This window comes from Empidonax traillii, unplaced genomic scaffold (genome assembly GCF_003031625.1).
Source record: "Empidonax traillii isolate 1590-97213 ecotype Southwest subspecies unplaced genomic scaffold, ASM303162v1 scaffold3:size4013460, whole genome shotgun sequence".
NCBI lineage: Eukaryota > Metazoa > Chordata > Aves > Passeriformes > Tyrannidae > Empidonax > Empidonax traillii.
In genome coordinates, this window is record NW_020955196.1 from 3,248,252 (window position 1) to 3,265,408 (window position 17,157).

Sequence of the window (17,157 nt, forward strand, 5' to 3'; positions counted from 1 at the left end):
CACCACAGTAGGTCCAGGGGGCACTGGGGAAAGGGGAGGCACCTCCACTCCTTGCCAGACACCAGCTGCACCCTACAATCTTTACAGAAACCAACACCAGCTAGTTAAAAACAAGGCATGTTCAAGCTCACTTAAATCAATCTCAGCCCTCAATCTTCAGATGATGACTTATTTTTCTGGAGAGAGGCAAGAGTAAAGGGAAGAAAATCTACTTTTAGAAACCCCCATTGAAGAATAAGACAGGAAGTAGCCTAGTTCAAAAACTGTCTACACTAGAAGCTGGGCATAGAGGTCACTGCTATAGGAATAGCTTCTCACTATTATTTAGTCCCATCTAGCTTTGTGCTACACAAAGCATCCATTTCTGAACAAGAGCTGCAAGAAAGGCTTAGGTTCTCATCTAAAACTGGCTGATATAGAGGAGCGATCTGTAGGAAACTGCTCAGGTAATGTTTTTTCTTGACCCAGTAGCTTAAACCTGGCCTGATACTTTTTTTGTTCAAGAATATATAGAAAATAATTCTTCAGGTTAGGAGGCAGAGTGCATTACATCCCTGGTCAAAACTGAAGGCTTATGAGAAACATTATCACCAAGGATTTGGAAAGAGTCTTCAGTGTTTGTCCACCCATCCATCTCTAAGTCAAAGGAGGGCAAAACCTCTGTAGTGAATAGACTATCACGTAGCATAAGCTTTAAAGCAAATCTTTTTAAATGTTTCACAAAGTGAGCATGATGATGCCACTAAAGTTTCAATTTGGAGGTTGTCACTGACTTAATACTCTAATGTCATAAGACTGCATGTAAGCTCATCATTCCCCTCGGATCAGGAGAGAAAAAACACAACTAACGTACCTGAAAGAAAGGGTCACTTGGAACCTAAGGCCTCATGAGCTATAGCCAATGTCTACTGAGTTTTCAAAAAGCATTACAAGTTACATGTAGTCAAGCACACCTTAAACAGATGTCTCAAGAGGCTGATTAGCTTTACAAGTTCACAAATTTGGGTCACAAGCACCACTCAAACTATTCACCTTGCATTCAAAATATGAAAAGTATCTCCATCTCCGTGCTACATCCACAAAACTTCTATGTTTCAAGAAAGTGATGCTCCTATTCCCATTTATTAATCCTGTTGTACAACTTCCATATTTTTCAATATTAATTAACTCTTCACTCCATATACATTGCACAGCAAACATATACCATTCACTTTCAATGTTCAAAGCTGCCTAGGTACTATGATATTGTACAGGAGTGTACCATTTCACATCCATTTGTGTAGGTCAATGTGAAGTCCTGCATATGTGTACTGCATCTGATAGCAACTTAATGTTTTCTTCATTTGGACTAAATATATGATTAAAATCACACGTCTACAGCTCTTCCAAATAGCCTAACAGCCAGATCTTTTAAAATGTATGCAGATAAAAACAGCACAGCCTTCTTAGGTCAAGCAAGTCATGAAAAGATTTATAAATCAGTTTTTAAAAGGGCAAGTCAACCCAATTTATCAAACAGGAGGACAGCTACAATTAGACGGTCATTAATTTTCAGTGCTTGAATACTTGAGCAAGTAGTAGCAACAGCCACAAAAATCAGGTCCCTGATCTTGGTCACTCTCTCAGGACACGCAAAGATTATGGAAAATTGGTATGCACAATTGTTAGCTAAATCCTCTACTGCACAGTTAATTTAAGTTAAAAAAAAAAAAAAAGGAAAACTGTTCCCACAGACACTATCAACTCTTTCTGGTCTCATGCACTGTTTCAAACAGGAAACCTGATGCATCTGATCATTTTACGCAATTCACACCAAAGACAGGCAATTTCCCGTAGCATTTCTTCAGGAACACTGACATCCCTCATTTCAGAACACCTAAACATGTTTCAAAACAAGTAATGCTTACTCCACTTGCTTAGACAGAATGCAGCGTTCATAAAGATTCAAAAGGCCATATTCACAAAAGAAAAACAGGTTGTATTTTTGCCACAGCAGAAGTCTGCAGTACCTACTTCTTTTCTAACAGCTACTTTTGAAAGACTAGATTATCAAACCTAACAATTAATACCGAAATCTACATTTCTCCTAATGCTAACAAACTTACACAGAAGTTACCCCTCAGAGACACAGTCCTCCTAGATTCACAGAATGGTCTGGGTTGGAAGTGATATTTAAATCACCTAGTTCCAACACCTGTGCCATAAGGAGGGACATCTTCCACTGGATGGGGTTGTTTAAACCTTTAAATCTGTCAACTGTGTTACACTGCTCAAGGCGGAAGCAGTCACCATCTCAGACACTGAACTGCACACAAAAGCTTTCACATAAAAAAAGAAACCCTACAGCCCAGTTATAATTTCAGCAGAGAAGAAATCTTCGACCAGAGATATAGCAGAAAAAAAAAGAGCCTTGGTCGCCACCACGATGGCTAGTGTTATATCCTTCAGCTGCATGTTCAGCGGAATTTCACTACAAGAACCACTCTCCTTATAAAAATAGCCTCCATCAAAAGACAACCATGATTCCATTAAATTTTCTTTCAGTTTGCTCAACTGTTACAGAAAAAATTCAGCTACTCAGTTGGTTAATGAGGCTGTAATTCTCATCTTGCCTACCAACATCTCAACCATGGATGCAGTCCAAGGCAAGTGCTATTGCTATGCCAAGTTTCACAGTTTAGCTATCTGAATGCAAAAGCAGCTTCTAAAGTCTTCTTCACTTATGCAGTTCACTTTGTCAGCAGTTTTCCAGTTCCCTTCAGAATGGGTGCTCTGGCCAGATTAGCAACAGCAGTTTTAGGTCAGGACCTCAATTTGGGCTTGTAATTCAAGGTAAAAGCACATCAAAATTAAAAAGTTCCACTCATTAATAAACTAATTTCTTCTCTACTGCATGCAAGCAGTACATACACAGTCTGTTGCAAGCAGCATATGGTGTTTTAGAGTTATGACTTTAGCTGTCCCTCTTTTGGAAACAGAAAGCGGCTTCTAACGCTTATTTGGGCAGAAATGAACCACAATAGGATGTCTGATGAGATTTCTTCACATCACTAGAGATAAAAATAATACCTTAATTACAACTATAGCAGTTATTAGAATTCTAAGATTTAAATTTAAAAGATTTAAAAGCTCTTCTTAAATCAACTGTGACACACAACCAGTAAGTGCTCACCTCTAGTTATACTTTCTGCTTTCACAATTGGAGATGAGCAGTAGATACAGAAAAACTGAATAAATCCCAAGATCTTGCTCTGCCTTTAAACTGAGTTGATGCATATTTAATGTTAATGGATAAATAAAAACAGAGGTCAGAGCAATAGCTTTCTGGCATTTCAAGAAGACAAACAAAATGGACGGCACGGAAACAAAGAGTCCATTACAAAACTAAATGGGAACATAAAGAAGGCATGTATGCTACCAGCATTCCTGCAATCTGTTACCCATCTCAGTGCAATGGTTATGCACGTATATACTCAAGGAAACTCAGAAATCCAAACACCCCACTCACAGTCTCTTCCTCTGATATGATGGACGGCCTCAATGCCTACTCCCTCCTGCATCTATCTTCCTTACCAGAAACACTCTTTAGAGCAGACCAGAGATTCAAGGGACCACCTTCTCCTCCTCACCACTTGCAAGCAGTTGTCGCAGGGTCACCTGGAGCAATGCTGCAGGAGCCTTAACTACTTCTGTAGCTAAACTAGTACATTTGTGCCTCACTGGTTCTATGAGCTATAAAAAGCTATAAGGTCATTCAGCACACACTTCTCCAAAGAAGCTGTTAAGTCCAGGCACAGCTGTGTACACAGCATGTAAGGGAGAAGACTAACTTTAATAATGCATTCAGAGGGAACCTGAAAATAAGTTAATAACAAATAAGAACCTAAGGAGTGCTCCACTTTGGTACTGAAGCTCAAAATCGCATGCCACAAACACTTAAGAAACCAGAACTAACAAGCTTACAAAGCTAAGTTTGAACAGCAGGCATACAAAGCCTTGCCCTTTATCTGATGTTTAGGTACTTATTTTCTCGTTTTTGGCATCCACTGCACCAAATCTAAAACAGGGAACTTAATTTCCTGAAGGCTCTTGACAGTTCTATTCTATTGTTAGAGACATTACCACAATATCCTTACCTGATTTTGTCTACGTGAAGATATGTTAACAGTAAGCTTTACCTAACAACATAAAAACAAAACTCTGCAGCCTCCTACACACAAAGGTCAACTGCCCAAATTTCACTGTACAGAGAGAAAGATCTAGGTTCAATACTGACAAAAACGTATTTTTTGCCGGCAAAACTCCAGTTAGATACCACGAATGTTAACATTTGGAACGTACCCACTATTCACTTTGAAATTAAAGACAAAGCCAGCCTAAGAATCCCGTTTTCAAAAGTTCATGCCCCACAGAATGTAGGTACAGTCCAAGTATCTGAAAAACCCACTGGAATCCTTGCAATTCCTGGCAATACCTCATCATGGCAATTCAGCAAGGCAGAAATGACACAGACTATCCAAGTACCCTCAATCAGGCCTCCTCCTCTATCTCACCCCAGGTAACAAGGCAAAATTTTTATAACGACATATAATAAACAACAGGCAACTAAAAAAAAACACCACACACCCATACAGGAAAAGCTACTCCAACTACCCCTTCCGAACACAATTCTACTTCTGAAAAAAATGTATAAGAACAGTATTGGAAAATACAATCAGCAGAGACACTACTGGTAGAGAAGTTGAACTTACATTACTTTTCCCTTTCCATGGCTCAATCTCCTCCTCTCAAACTAAAAATGACTAAGGCATTTGTCTACAAATTTGGCATTTCCAAGAACTCAACTCTTTTCATCCATTCTGTAAAATAAATCCTACTAATTTCACTTCTGACATCAAGATTTGAAGTACAGAAGAACACTAATAGTCCTGCAATCATTCAATGGCAATTTCATTCCACAAAAATACATAATGCTTATTCAGATAAATCTGAGTAAGTACCTAGTTAAACTTATCCAGATGAGTCTGAAGGTAAATGCAGCTAGCACAGACCTACTAGAAAGGCTGGTTAACACAGTGAATATTCTAGTACACCTTGAATACCCTTTCGTATCTCTGCGTGGACTATTTTGTAACGTATTTGAAAGTTAAAGTATTCCGTTTCACCATTACTCAGGCAGTAAACATTCACAAAACTGCATATACACACTCTCCAGTATGTTACAGCAATTTAGCTGATCTTCACAGTATAACACTTTATACTTGTACTCCGTGATCAGCTGAAGAAGGCAGGAAAGTGTCTTAAGACCATCATACAACATCTCAGCACTTCAGTATTTTCTAGCTTCTGAGTCATAGTCAGCTATTGCAGGTTTACTGGGATATACCTATTTCTTTGCTAAACGCACAATCCAAACTGCTTGGTCTTGCAATGTCTGACAGTCTCATCTAGTCCAAGAATCTCTTAGCTGTTTCTAATCAGCAGCTGGACTACTTGAGCCATGAGCAATATCAGGACTGTGTGAGGGAACTGAGAATCCGTATCACCAATGTTTTACAAAGTGAAGTCTAGAACTTTCTAGAATGGGAATCATTCTGATCCTAGGCTGATGCACTCACTGCCAGTGCATTTAAACACCTCTCATCCCAACTTTATTAAGAAAATATAGCTTTTTTCAGAACCTGATTACATCCAAGCTTACTATGACTACCAAAACAAAGTAAAACCCCTGTTGTTTAAGTATAGGAGGACCACAAGGAAGGGTAGCTCAGATAGAACAGGAAACAGTGTGATACTAGTTTAATCTCCATCCGGAAAATTTCAGCTTGTTCCCAACCTGAGTTTTTCAAATTATGCAAGTAAGACCTTCCCATTACAGTTTTTCACATTATATAATTACTGCTCTTAAAACTCCACATATTTTGCCAGCCAAGTCAGATTTAGACTGTGAGCTACTTCAAAAACTTAATGTGGGGTTAGCATCCCTAAATAAGCTTCTGAGAAAGCATGCTTAAGATTTTTGCCATGAGCTGTTTCTGTTTCACTTTCTTTTAAATCTCAAAAACTGCACTCCACACAAAAACACTAACTATGAAAGTGTTTCATTGAGGCCATCTTTTCAAGGTGTACTTATGGTATGCCAAAAAGGCTACGTGAAACACATGCACTTCCAAGCACAATGAAAACCAACAATTAGTTGTTCTCTGATCAAAGATTGTCAAATTTAGCATTGCAATTATTTGTTCAGTGGCAAAGTTATCAGATGCAAGGAGTCCCTACAAATCAACAATAATGCTTACTGGGCAAAAGCAGCTTGCTCAGTATTGGCAGTTTCTCTGAGCTTCAGTGGGAATCAATAAGGAAGCCTATCTGTGTTATTTAGTCACAAGAAACTCAAGATAGCTTTCAAAATTTCAGCAAGGATTAGGGCACAAGACATCTTGATCTGGCCCACCAGCTGTAGTAGCTAAAACTTACAAGTTCTCTTACACCAGTTTCTCCAGAACTAATTCTACTAGGTAAATCAAATTAGGTAGATTTACACAGGCAACAGATTTAAAAAAGACATGTTACATCTTCCTTCAGAATGGGAACGACAGATGCCAAACTCAAAAAAAAACATCATCTCATCCTGCTGGATAGTGTTGTGATTTTTTAATTGATTTGAGGGCTGTCAGGAAAAGAAATCTCTGTGCACTACGGCAATATTCTCTCACTTTTCAAATGTTAGCAACAGCGGGTAACACTCCCTTGCCCTCTGCAGATACTTGCATCTATTAGAAAAGCATTTCAGTAAAAGCAAAGATGGCAATAAAGCAATACTGAAATGTATTCATCACAAACTCAGTTTATCCATTAGCTTACAATTGGTTTTATTGCTATGAAGAACATCAGTGGCCACAAATATAATCAAAAGCCACTTCACTGCAAGGCAGCAAGTTTTACCTATAAAAGCAGCATTTCAGAATCACTGTTACTAGAAAGGAGCTTGTGCTTGCATCCTTGTACTATTTTTAACTGCAAAGTCCACCTCTGCAGTGGCATTGACTTATTTTAAGAAGCACAGGAAAGCTGAACTATTCCTTGTGCTTTTAGAACACTAGATCACATGTCATCTAGTTCCTACTTAGTCCCCATATAAAGAAAGCTTAGCTTTGTCCCCTTAAAATTCTAGCTTAATATTACAAGGACTTTAATAGAATTCAGCCTAGGCCTCCACTGTAGTTTGAAAATTGCCATTCAGAAAACTGGAACATAATTTGAAAGTGTTTTGTCTTTGTTTTTAGTGGGGTTTTTTTGTGGGTTTTTGTTTGTTTGCTTTTTTTTTTGTTTGTTTGTTTTTTGTTTTTGTTTTTTTTTTTAGCAGATACTCCCAATCTAGTGGCTATTTAGAACAATTTCAACTCAGGACATCTGGATCAATCTGAAATACGCTAGACCCCAATTTCTGAAAAGGCAGCAAGTAAATCAATGACGATAAAAGGATCTTTACCTCTGACTTAAGAAACAGCATTTAGAAGGAGTCTAGAAAAGAATGAAACTCAATGTTCACATTAGTATGGTATAGTCACAATAAATTTACATGCAAAAATATCATACTAGCATGATTACACTAATAATAAGAGATTTATGGAAATGGGAATATATTGAAGAAGTATCCATCACAAAGACTAAAGCCATTAAAAACCTCCACTGCATATGTAAAGGATCAACCACTCCACGGGAATAAAACCACAAAATTAAGACACCTGTTGCTAAAACAGAAATATCTGCATAGGTTTATCCAGAAGATATTTGAAAAAGGGCATTAAAAATGCACTTTGTCAGATTTTAACGTGTGTGATAAAATTCCTTAGCAGCTTCAAGATCATTTGTATGTGTCCATAGTAACAAATGGTCCATATATCATGGCAAAACTTCAATTATCTGCATTTCTCTCTGATTAATATCCCATTTTAAACAATACATATAGAATTACCAATTGGTAATTCTATAGGTATTGGCAAACAGAATTATTTATGTAAAACAACTATAAACCAGGTTCGAAGTCCACTCCTAGAGCTATCAGCTCTAATACAACATTTCTGAAAGGTCAGGTGAAAGAGGGATGAAAAAAACGAATGTAACTTTAGGATTCAAAATGCACGAGATTAAAGGAATTATGTCTGCTTACTCAACCAAACATATGCCCACTTACTGGAACACTTTCTGGGCTCCTTTGGTTTAATTTAAAACTGGCCATCAAAGCAGAAACAAATCAGGTCTATGACATGGAGTTTTTCAGCACAAAAAAATCGGCTTTCAAGAAATCAGCTGCTGGCTTTCAAGAAAATACTCACACCTCCTGAAATATTAAACTCATCAGGTGTTGCCACTTCACTAAATACAGCTTTTAAGAAAACCAGCCACCGAGGTCCTTCCTATGTAGCTACTAAACCGTATTACCAAAGCTGTCTTCAAAACTTCATAAATATAACAACGCCCTTTAGCCTTACAGACTTCAATCAAATCAACTACAAGAAGACTACTTCATTAAAAAAAAAAAAAAAATTGCCTATTGTCTTGTGTGGTTTCTGGATAGCTTTTTTTTTTTTTTTTTTAAATATTTATCAGCTTTCCTTTCCTAACAAGTTACACATGTATTTAAATTGGTGCACATGGGGGTTGCAGAGGTGAAAGGGGTAACGAGCTGCCTAGCTGCTCGAGTTCTCACCACTAGAGCTATGCCGATTAAACAAAATCAACTCATTCCCCACGCACGCAGCGAGGGAAAGGGATTTTTTTTTCCCTAGTGGCAAGACAAGCGGGCAATATAGACCCCTGCAAAGAGCAGCGATGACGGGGCGACGGTCGCTCAGCCAAACCCGGGGCGGCCGCGCCTCCTCAAGCACAAAGTACCCTCGACATGAAATAAAAGCAGATGGACCGTGCACCCTGCCCCCAGCCCCCTCCACCCCGGCTCTCTTCTCCAGCGCGGGAACTTTCAGACGCCGCAGGGCCGACTCCCAGGGCGGGACCCTCCGCACCTCCCCCCACGGGCGCGGTGCGGCGATCAGACCGCACCGCGTGTCCTGCCGCGGCCGCCGCACCCCCTCCCTCCCCATCTCAGGGAGCGCCGCCACAGCCCCGCAGCGCACCCGGCTCCCCCCGAGCGCCGGCGGCAGCGCCTCTGCGGCCCCTCTGCAGCCCCGAGCGGCTCCACTGCACCCCTCCCCCGCTCCGCCAGACCCGAGGGCGCGGTCAGAGGGTGGTACAGACATTAGGGTGGACATGAGCGCCGCGGTTACTGCAAGCTCAGGCATGGACGAGGGGGAAACGGGGTGCAGCCTGCGGGAAGAACGGGAAAGACACTCCGGTGGCATGGCCACGTTAAGGGCAGGGTGGGGTGGAAGTCAATCAACAGACGCCGCAGACTAAACAAAGGGTTTACTGAAGAATGTTTTGTCTGAGGAACAGGTGCTTGACTCGCCCAATAAGCAGCACACTCAAAAAGAGAAAGGAGGGGAGCGGAGAAGAGCAAACAGTCACAAAATCCTAAAGGCTAAAGCAAAAAACGACTAAACCCATCTACTATGACTCAGTAGGAAGGAGACGCAAGAACCGTTCGCAGAGGAAAAGCCCCACTGCCAGCAACAGGAAGCCCCTCTTGGTCTAACCCCACCAGTATCCTGGAGTTTGCAAGCGGGACCGCACCAAGCCGGTCCTGGCGGAAAGCCCCAAGCCACTTACAGCAGCAGGAGAGGGTGAAAGTCTCCGCTCACGCCATGTTTTATTCCTGTTCTAGGGGGACCCAAGTCATGCGCCCGCAGCCCTCCGCCCAGGCCGCCTCCCTTCCCGCCGCACTCCCCGGGTGGGATACAATCCTCTCTGGCTCCACTTCTCCTCCTCTCCCGCCCCGTGGCCACGACCGCACGGTTCCCCGTAAGCCCCGGCTCCGTCTCCAGCACCTCGACCCGCCCTTCCTTCAGCAGCCCAGGACCGGCGGTGCATGTGCTCGCTGTCCCGGGGGAGCGCGGTTACCGCCGCTGCCGCCCGATGCTGGGAGCGGAGTGGGGGAAGGTGTTTGCTGCTCCGAGAGAGCCGCGCAGCGCCCCGCAGCCACCTCACCTGATAGCTCCGGTGATGCCGGTGTGACCAATGCCCCACCGACGGCAAACACCCTATAAGCACCAGGACGCGGAGAACCCAGTACCTGGCTTATAAAGGCGCCACGGCCCGCCCCCGTGGCCACCGCCTGAGTGACGCTGCCGGCGGCCACTCAAGAAGCCCCGCGCCCTCGGGGCCGCGCCCCCGGGTAATACGGGCACCCCTCAGCGGCCGATCCGCTCCCCGCCACGGAACCACGGCCGGGCGGGCCCCACGCCACCGTCTCCGAGCACCGGCGGGCGGCATGGAGAGCGAGGAGCGGAGTCCGCTGAGCAGGATGGGGCGGGAGCTTGCCTTTCCGCTCCCCGGTGGGGTCAGCGGCAGGACCCCCATAATGCTTGCTCGTCTCCCCAAGGTTACCGACTAGCCGCCTTTCCCTGCAAAATGCCGAACCCCGGAGGTCTGGCGCTGCGTTTTCTCTGAAAATGGCTCGGCGGGGCGGACGAACCCGCAACTCGCCCGCCCGACGGGGGGGGGGGGGGGGGGGCTGGGGCGCAGCGGGAGCGAGCGCTCCCCGACGGGCAGCCTGCTGGCTCAGAGCACCTCCGTCAGGGGCATTAGCCGCTCCGAAAGCACTGTCCCGCTTTCCCGGCGGCGTCCGACAGCGAGGGGAATCCCCCTCCGCCCCCTGCAAGGTTCGGCTGCCGAGCCCCGCGGCCGCACTCCGGGGCTACGCTCCTTGGGGCCACTCGTCCCGCGCGGGCAGCGCTTCAGCCAGTGCCCGAGGGGTTGTCGGTGGGAGAAGAGGGAGCTCCCCGCCCTACTGGTGCTCCAAGGACTAGTCAAAATAAATCTTCTCACCGCCGGTCCCTGGAAACGACGGAACACGTTCAGCTACCAATTTGCCTCACTTATATAGCTCTCACATTAGTTATTTTCGTACGTGAAATCGCTGGGGTACGGTGTAACGTGTTGGGCATAAATTAAACAACAACGGCAGTGCTCGGAGCCGGTCTTTGCCGGCAGCACATGCCGCAGCGCCGGCGTTTAACATCGCTGCCTCCTCCTCCTCCTCCTGCCCAGACCCTCCCACTGCCGCGGGGGAGGAGGACGAGAGGACGGGAGACGCGCCCCAGGACGGGACGCCCCATCCCTCCCTTTACCCAGAGCCCCACTGGGACCCCCGCCCGGTTGCAAACTTCCCCCGCGCGCCGGTGACCGCTGTCCGCGTCCCCGCCACCATGGTAGGACCACGGACAGAGATCGGGGCCGCCCCGCCCACGCCGCCCGGGCACCGCCACGCAGCGCTCCGACGCCCCGAACAAAGGGACGCGCCCCCTTCCCTGGAGGGTTATTCATCTCCGCGAAAAGACACCGGCCCCCCCGCATTCAAAGACGGTCATCGACTTCTCTCCGGGAGGGCTCAGCGGCTCTCCTCACCCCGCCGCCCGCCCTCCGCGCCCGCTGACAATACGGCCGGCCGCGTCTTTGTGCACCGTGGCCCGCAGCCGCCTCCCAGCCCCGCAGGAAGCCGCGAAATGCCGTGTGGCTCTAATGCAATTAGGCGCGGGGAGCCTTATCCCAGCTAATCTGCAAATGCGGGTTTATCTCTTCAAAGTGATACCGTCTCCCTTCACCCGTGCGGTGCTGGTCCGTCCCCTCTGATGCTCCCCGCAAAGAGACGTATCTAGAGCCCGCTGGGCGCTGGAACTTTACAGCTGGCCCAGCCCAGGTAGGGATGCGCTCGCCGTCCTGCGTTGCCGCGATGCGGTCCCCCAGTTTCAGCGGCTGCCCTCCCCACGCCGCAAATACTTCCAGCAACTCAGCTCCGCGGGCACGCTGCCAAACCCACGAACTGCCTTCTTCAGCGCCGTAGGCACGAACGGTGTCAATACGGAGCAAACACAGGTGATCAGTGTAATTCTACACGGCATGCACCTCTGGAATGGGAAGCGTGAACCCTATCGCACACGTACGATAAATGAAAGAATGAAGCCACAACTTACCTTCCTCTCCTCGGCTTAAAAAAAAAAAAGTAACGGTGCAGTTCTCCCAATAAGGAGTAAGAGGCAGATGGATAGTTGTCTCAAGACAAGAGCTAAATTGGGGACAGTTCTAAAAAGAAGCAAATAAAAACCAAAACAAAACAGAAAAAAATCTTTTCCCTCCCCCACCCCCAACAGTCCAATACTGGCGGAAAAAAATCAAAAATAAAAAAAAAAAAAAAGGAAAAGGAAAAAATTAAAAAGGGAGAACTCAGAGAGTGACAGGACGACTCTCCTTTCGCAACCCAATGGAACAAAAAGAGGGGAGGGAGAAATGAAGGAACAAAGGAAAGAGGGATGGAAGGGCGATTTTAAAGACGCTCGCTCGCTCGCTCTCTCCCTCGCTCCCTGCCGGTCACTTCCTAGCGGCTCGCCACCCAAGCCAACTGCAACATCGCGGGGAGCACGGGGGGCCGCGGGGGAGGACGCCGTGCGGTGCGCTGCCGCGCCGTGCCTCGCCGGGAGGCGGACCGCTCCGCAGATTTATAGCAGCCCCGCCGCCCGGCTCCTGCCCGCCGCCGCGCCGCGCCGGGCTGCGTGCGTGTGCGTGCCGCGCCCGGCGGCGGTGCCGCGGGGGCGCGGCGGGGGGCGTGTGTCCGTCCCGGGGCGGCCGCGCCCCGTCCCGAGCCCGCCCGGCCGCTCTCGCCCCCCCCTCCCCACGCCGCGGCCGCGGCCGCCGCCGCCCCGCGCCTACCCCGGCGCCACGCGCGGCAGCGGCCCCGCACCCGGCGCAACGCAGCCTGCTGGCGGCGCCGAGCGCCCCCATTGGCCCGGCCGCGCCCACCCGGCCCGCCCCCGGCAAGGCGGAGGCCGCCCATTGGCCGCGCGGGCCGCCACTCCGGCGCGCTCATGGCGCCGCCGCTCAGCCTGCGTTGCGCCGTGCGGGGCCGCGCGCGGGCGGGCCCGGCGGCCCCTCCGCCCCCAGCGCGGCCCTCGGGCCTCGCAGTGCCGGGAGTGCCCGCAGTGCCCACGGGGCCTGCAGCGCCCACGGGCCCGGGCGGGCGCCGCTCCCGCAGCGCCGACACTGCGCGGGGCTGCGGTCTCCCCCGTCCTGCCGGTCGGCCACGTGGGAGCGGGGCAGCGCGTCACGGCACGCCGGCGGCGGCCGGCTCAGAGTGCCACTATGCCTTCGCCTGACGAGATGCCGCGAAAGCAGCCTTTTTTTTTTTTTTTTTTTTTTTTTTTTAACAGTGTGTGGGGTGGGGGTTTTTTGTGGTTTGGGTTTTTTTAAGTGGTTTGGTTGGGTTTTGTTGGCTCCCCCCCTCCCCGCCCTTTCGGTTTCATACCCGGCTCTCACAGCTCTGCCCGTGCGTGTCCCCGCACCGCCCGGGTCAAGCTTGAACCACCGCCCAGGCACCGCTCTGGGAGCTGGTGTATTCCTTGTAACAAACATTATGGGTGAAAAGAAGGAAAGTGAAGAAGGGAGTGGAGAGAGAGAGAGGGAAGGAAGGAAGTGAATGAAAGAGGGAAGGAAAGTGGGAAGGAAGGGAAGGGAAGGGAAGGGAAGGAGGGAGAGGCAAGGGAAGTAGGTTGAAAGGAGTTTGTATTCATTATGCAGTCAATTTCTATTTCTTGCACAGATAAGTGTTTGCAAAGAAAGAGGTTGTGTGGTATGGAAGTAACAATTCTGCATGGTATTCTTAAGCATGCCTTTTACTTCTTAAGTTGTTTGACCTTCACCACACTTCGTCATTTCTTTCCAGAATCGGAAGTTCTTCCTCGACATGGTTTTTCTTCTGTGTCTTTTCTGACAGAGAACACATGAGTGTGTTATCATGTATTTCCAATACCAAAGCAGAAAGAAAATGCTTATTTAGAATAGAATTATAAATTAGAATTCTGGCATTTGTGTGTAACAAGGTGCAAAAATAAAGAGGCATGTGTTTCAATAGAGACATAGTGTTTCAATGAGAGTGCTCTTGCGTGTTTATAAATGATTAATACAATGAACCATGTATCATCTCTTTATTCTAATCTCCCTATCCTACCACTGTGACAACAACTGAGAGTTATACAGGGACTGATTTCACATTTTATATAATTAGTTTTATGCTTAATGCATCTGATGTTTTTCTAGAACACACAGTCTGATCATTTACAATGTATCACCAACGTTTTGAATCAGCAGCATTCCAAAGAGGGGAATAATTCCTTGGTGGAACAACTGCCAAGCTACTGGCTCTACTGAATAAAGAACGGGGTGGGGGTGGCTACTTCCTCAAAGCTGTTATACAAAGTCCAGGGAGCCCCCGGTGGTCTAGGGGAAAAGACACTGCACTGTCACTGCAGAGACTCGGGTTCGATTCCCGGTCGGGGCCCCTCCCCGGGCAGATGGAGCTCGTTAGCCCATAAGGCAATCCATCTACGTCCTGAGGACCTCACTGCCACCGTCCAAGCTCGCTTGGCCCCGGCAGATGAACCTCAGGATTAAAGGGTGGGCTCAGTTCCGCGCACACTGTGTCTCACCTAAAAAATCCAATGCGCAGGCTGGAAGGTGTAAAGACCTTCCCCGGTTCTTCGTTCGCGAAGACTGGCCGTTACTTACTTACTATACAAAGTCCTACATGAAGTGATGTCTATTCACACACAGTTTGTGGAATTGCATGTGTAAATTGTGCTCTCAGCAGTGTCTGTTAGTATTCAAGAAGGTCCTCTGAGTTTACACTGTTGTTCTGCTTATGTCTGATGTTCAGTCTTGTTTAATTACAGCAACTTTTACCATTTGATACAACAGAACTGCTTCTGACAGTCTCCTAATGACATCAGACTCAACTTGCTCAGGTTCTTTATGCTGTGGGTGCATGCATCAAAACGTTTTATATACATATATCTTAAAAAAATAAAAATGTTATTTGTTATACCAAGTAGAAAACATCTGCAAAACCTCTGTCCTGTGTTGCTGTCTGCAGAATTACTAGATTTTGTTGCTGGTTACTTTCTTGCTTCATCCAGTTTGTGTAGAATGTGTTTAAGCAAACAACAGTGTTCCTTAGCAGAACATCAGCAATGTATGAAAAAAAAAAAAAAAAAAAAAGAAAATAAAGTTCTTTAAAATTCTTATCTATGCATTGAAACCCCACTCCCCTCACCCCACTCCCCACCCCCCCCCAAAAAAAAAAAAGCATACACAGCTGTTCTTAGAACCAAAAAAACTCAGTTTAAAGGGAAAACCAAAATGTATGGTATTAGAAACCAGAAGTATGTCTTTCTGAACCTTCAGGAAATCAAAGGACTCTGCTTTCAGCAGATTCCCTGTCAGGTCTGATACTCAGAATTCTGACTTCATCTTCTCCCCTGCTCCCCCATTCAAAAGGAACAATCTCCATCTATAATTAGTGAGTTCTTAGAGACAAATTCCAAACTTTATGCATTTTCTTTAGAGGCTTAATATCTCTACCAATAATGTACTTGCATCTGGTATGTTTGTCAATACATGGTGTTAAAGTGAAATTAGGCAGAAAATAGCTGTTAAATCAAATTGCCTTGTCATCAGCCCTTCTCATCTCTGTTCAGAGGCCCTTGATTCCAGCAATGGCAGAAGAAGGAAAACTAAATTCTCCCTTTTCCCAGGAAAAACACATTTTCTTGTTAAGTTCCTCTATGCTTAGCTAATATGTCTGTAAAGAAGTCTTTATGATTAGCGGTAGCTGGCTGTCTGGACATAGCCTTTAGCTAAAACGTGTATGGGTTACTAAACAGGCATTGGACACGGGAGAGCTGCAGCAGGTCGGAAGGATGGTGCTTGTTCAGGCATGCTGAATCTTCTTGAACCCTCTGGCGGAGACTGAGTGGTCAGGAAACAGCAGTAAAAGCAAGGAAAAAAAAGGGGGTAAAAGGCACCACTTAAAAATAAGAAATCAAAAAAGCAAAGCAAGCGCTGGCTGCCGCGGGAGGGGATAGGCCGAGAGCGGACCTCGCGGCCGCCCCGTCAGCACCAGGGACAGCGGCGCGGCCCGACGGCGCGGCCCGGCCGCGGCTGCGGGACAGCCGGTCCCAGCCCCACGGCACCACCGGGGTGTCCCCTGCCGTGCCCTCACGGAACGCCCTGGCAACGCGTGTGATGTCGATGTGGGCTTATCTCTCTCGAGGGCACTCCAGATAAATGGTTCTTGACTCGTGGTGTTCGTGTACTGTCACTCGGATGTGTTTGAATGTGTGTCCGTGGGTGTGTGTTTATCTGTGTGTGCGTGTGTGTTACTGCACCCTGGGGAACTCCTTCCAGTGCCAACTTGTTAGTTCCCATTACTTTGACAAATAAATGGCAATAGGCACGAAGGTTTCAGACCAAGTCTTCAGTCACACAACTCCTGGGAAAAGGCATACCGGACTCTGCCCTTCAGTATAAGGGCGTGGTTCTTTTACCTAGTTCTTCTCTGAGCCTCCCTCTGGTGCTAAGATACGGATATCATACAAAACTACAGCGGTATGAATACTGCAGCTGAGCCTGCTGTATCATTCTTTATTACACAGCAGTGTCTGAATATTAATAAAAACTACTTTTCAAAAAGAGATTAACATTTGGATGGAGAAAGGGCAGGTGGGTGTTTCACCTTTTTTTTTGAGACTTCAAAGGTATCCTAAGTTCTGTTTCACACAAGGTAACCACAACTGCTCAGATTTTCTATAGACAACTCCATCTGAAAAATACAATACCTGAAAGAAGCTGTCTGTTTATCCAAATTATTGTATCTTTCCTTATTTCCTACTGTGACCAGGGAAAGGCAGATTGCTGCTGCATCCACCACTGCTTAGATAGCTTCCTTATTGAGGATTTGTATTTCCAGAGATGTGAAATGCACATTTAATTGTATAATAAGACTGTGTCACCTGCCAGTCTGTTGCTGCCATCAACCTCTTTTGTGCTTGGATCAAATTATTGCACAACAGAGAATGTGACAGCATCAGGGCACAGTGACAAAGCTGTAGTTTGCACGGAAAGAAGACCAAAGCCCAGAGAGACACTGCAGCTACAGAAACAGCTGTCTTATCAGCACACTGCAGAGATAGAGATGGCTCAAGAGGTCCT

At 46.7% G+C, this 17,157-nt stretch overlaps 1 protein-coding gene across 9 annotated transcripts in view; it reads right to left on the reverse strand.

Moving 5' to 3' along the window:
• ELAVL2 (ELAV like RNA binding protein 2) overlaps positions 1-17,157 on the reverse strand; it is a 124,172-nt gene that overhangs the window by 89,232 nt on the left and 17,783 nt on the right. The window contains exon 1 of one of the 9 annotated variants that reach the window (XM_027911229.1): positions 12,826-12,859. The exons of 1 other annotated variant lie outside the window; for it this stretch is intronic. The gene's annotated coding sequence lies outside the window, so the exon portion shown is untranslated. Of the gene's footprint in view, positions 1-10,107; positions 10,197-12,092; positions 12,594-12,825; positions 12,860-17,157 lie in introns of those variants that run through there. 7 more of the 9 variants (XM_027911453.1, XM_027911476.1, XM_027911290.1 and 4 more) reach the window with 7 other exon arrangements.